This window comes from Abramis brama (assembly GCF_963993115.1).
Source record: "Abramis brama genome assembly, chromosome: 10".
NCBI classification, from domain to species: Eukaryota; Metazoa; Chordata; class Actinopteri; order Cypriniformes; family Leuciscidae; genus Abramis; species Abramis brama.
The window spans coordinates 5,893,499-5,897,364 of NC_139972.1; the positions used below are offsets into that span (position 1 = coordinate 5,893,499).

At 36.1% G+C, this 3,866-nt stretch overlaps 1 long non-coding RNA gene across 1 annotated transcript; it reads left to right on the forward strand.

Moving 5' to 3' along the window:
- Positions 1–642: 642 nt before the first annotated feature.
- Positions 643–3,248, forward strand: LOC311091547. Its single transcript, XR_014608117.1, has 4 exons — positions 643–820; positions 1,855–1,898; positions 2,077–2,308; positions 2,491–3,248. It is a non-coding gene; the product is annotated as an uncharacterized lncRNA (long non-coding RNA).
- The last annotated feature ends 618 nt before the right edge of the window (positions 3,249–3,866 follow it).

Genomic DNA, 3,866 nt, shown 5'->3' on the forward strand with positions numbered 1-3,866 from the left:
GTCTAACCTGAACGAAGGATCTTGATGGGGAGTTCCTCACTAGTACCTAAAGAATAAGCACTAGTAGCTAATGAATAAGTACTAGTACTTAATGAAATAGATACTAGTATCTTAAAAATAAGTACTGGTAGCATGAAAATAGATACTAGTCGGTTGAAATGATTAAATGTTAAAACGGCTTGCCATAGTAATGTTAATTTCTAATATCATGAATGTGATTGTTACTAGTAAGAAAGCCATTTTAGATATCTGAAATAATATTGATATCAGAAATACATTTTCAGATATCAAAAATGAAAAATTTTACTAGTAGCAATTCAATTGTTGATATCAAGAATAGACATTTCAACTAGTGACAATTGAATTATTGATATCAGTAATTGATTTTGAATGGCAGCCTGGTGACATTTCACTAGTGAAAATACAATTACAGACATCATTCTTGATATTTAAAAATGTAATTCTTGATATCAAAAATTATTATTATTATTATTATTGCCTACTGGGATGAGTAGTGTGTGTGTGTGTGTGTGTGTGTGTGTGTGTGTGTGAATTTTGTCTGTAAACCTATTTTCTGGTTCACACCCCGGAGCAGAAGGTGGCGGTAATGCACCGATAAACTGGATGTCAACAGCTGTAAAATAGCAACAAATCGAAGAAGAAGAAGTTCCTCATGAGAGGTTTTGTTTTGCCCTGGTGAACATCTCTGAGAGTTTCTGCCTGTGTTTTTGTCTTCCCGTGGATTACTCTTGGACTGTTTATTCTCTTCGTGATTCTTTGCTGCCTGCCCTGGACTGTTTTCTATTGTGGACTGATTTATGTAAGTTTGCTGCCTGACCTTATGCCTGTTTTCGCATTACGAGTTGCTTTGTCTCTACTGTTGTGTTTGCTGGTGATTGACCCTGATTGTACGACCAAGATTACAATAAAGCTGCAAATGGATCCTCACTTTGCTGAAGCCTCGTTACAATTAAGTGAAGTATTTAGTTTATATTATGGAAGTGCCATAAACCGGAATAAGGTTATGTATGAGTTTTTCTGCCAACAGTTTGATGTATTTTTGGACTTTTATTAACGCGCGTTTAATAAAGAATCTCCACATATCATTTTGGTGGATTGAGTCTGTGGAAATGTCGTTTAAATGGGTTTAGCTTTCATTTTGATGTTAATGTATGTTTATAGCCATATGTGTGACCTGTGTATTAGATGAATTGCAGTTACTGTTAGGGAGGACGGTAATTAACATGTCTTTTCTCATGCATCCTTCAGCTGAAAGACAGTGAATCTGAAGACGTGTGTGTGTGTTGATTGTCTGTCCTCTGTCAATAAACTGCAGATGTGGTTCATTTGTGTTGCTGGGTGAAATCTGCTATATATTTACAATACATTTTTGACAACATTCACTGGTGTGTAATTTGGATTTGTATAATGAAAGTTCAAAGACAAAACATTTAGCCTATTATCTGACTAACCAGATTATCTTGTTTAATTCTATAGTTACCTTTTTACACAACATAATTTTCAACATTATAAATAATGATTGCTGATTTATGATTTAATTAGTTAAAATGCTTTATAGGCTATATTATTAGATGCCAATCATAAGAGCTGTGAAATATTAGCAAATAATCTAGGAATATAAATGCACTTAAATCATAATCTTGTACAGCAGTTGTCGTTCACATTTTGACTTTTAACAAGAGGATTACAAAACTAACCTTTGGTACATCAAAAATATAATATTTGATAAACAGATTTCACTTGTTTTCTGTTATTAAATCAGGGTTCACTTGAAAATTCACATTTATCCTCCTTGAACTCATTCTAACAACTTAATGTTTTAATATGTTTCAGACCAGATGGAGGTGGAAGAGCAAAGACAAGAACTGAAGTTAAAGGTGATGATGCTGTAGCTTGTTTCAGTCTGTGGACACCAATAAAATGAGCTTAATGTGCCAATTTACAGAAGATCTCAGACATCACCATAATGAATGAGCTGAAAACAGGGAACTTTTGGAGACTAAGAGGTTTTTCAGCAGCAGTTTAACATGATGACTCTGTACTTTTTAAATGCAGATTGGATAAAAACACAGTGATCACAGTTCACACCTGCAGTGAAGCTCCTCCCACAACAATTCACCAATAAATACTGGGAATATTCCCATCATCCTACAAGAGGACAAACTCCAGGAGTAGCAGCTGAAATCTGTGTGACTGTTAAAGATGGAGTTTATTAAAGAGGAGATTGAAGACATGAGTGATCCAGAACCATCCAGAATAAAACATGAAGATACTGAGGAACAAATAGGTTGGTGTCCATTCTTGATTCTTCATTGTTGACACATCCAAATGATCATAACCTTGTATATAGTAGTTGTCAAACATATTTTAATATATTAAAAAGTGAACAGTGAAAGATCTGATCTCTGTTTCTTTCTGCTATTAAATAAGGGTTCACTTGAACTGATTCTATCTTGATTTGTATTTTAGACCAGGTGAGCGTGAAAGAGCAAAGACAAGAACTGAATGAAGAGGAGGAGGAACATCGTAACTTTCCAATTCAAAGAACAAAAGCCAAAAAGACGCACACCTGCACTCAGTGTGGAAAAAGTTTCACACAGAAAGGAAACCTTAACGTACACATGAGAATTCACTCTGGAGAGAAACCGTATACATGCACTCAGTGTGGAAAGAGTTTTTCTCAAGCATCAAATCTCAGTGTTCATCTGCACATTCACTCTGGAGAGAAACCCTTTAACTGTGATCAGTGTGGTAAAGATTTTATTTCATCATCAAATCTAAAAATACACCTGAAAGTGCATTCAGACGAGAGGCCTTATGTGTGTTCTCTCTGTGGAAAGAGTTATTCAAGGCCGGACAGTTTTAAACTGCACCAGAAAACACACAATGAAGTGAAAGATCATGTGTGTTGTGACTGTGGGAAGAGCTTTACTAGAGCTGAGATTCTGAAAGAGCACCAACGAATTCATACTGGAGAAAAACCTTACAAGTGCTCATATTGTGACAAGAGTTTCACTCATTCTGGATCTCTGAAATCACACGAGCGAATTCATACTGGAGAGAAGCCGTACGACTGTACTCAGTGTGGGAAGAGTTTCACCCGATCAAATAGTCTAGTGAATCATATTAGAAAGCATTGTTCTGTGTCACAGTGAGCAAATGTTTTGTTAGATTTGCATAAAGTGAATGTGTATTTAGTTAACTAATAAACTAGTGTTACTGTGAAATGCCACAAGATTTGTGTTTTATATGTTAGTGAACAAGAAAGACAATTATTAGGGCCAAAGCCTTGAAAGGGCGAAGGCCCTATTGTTTTCGTTAGGATTATTTTTATTATTATTATTTTTTCTACTTTTGGGGCCCTTAACATGCTCAAACTCTTGAAACTTTGCACACAGGTCAGAACCCGTGGCCATCAGGGCTGGTATCAGGTACCAGCTAAAGCTGTTACCCGTGCGTGGCAGGGGGGCTCGACAGCACCCTCTTGAATGGGGTCCGAAAACTTGGTCCATAGATCAAACACGCTTGCATGAATTAATATGAAAGTTTTACCTACAGTTACAAAAATCTGTACGTATATTGGTCTCATCGAGCCGGACAACTTTCTAATTTACAGTCATTAGCTCCGAGCAACAGGAAGTCAGATATTTTGGTTTGAATGTGGATTTATTTGCAAAATCAGCCTCTGCATTTTTACCCACTCCTCTTAAGTGGTTTATTTTATTCCCACCAAACTTTTTCAGCATGATGAAAATACATTAAACGTACACTATGTAATTTTTTTTCGCCACCAGGGGTCGCTAACCTCTTACAATAACAAAGGCGTAGTTTGATGACGCAACATT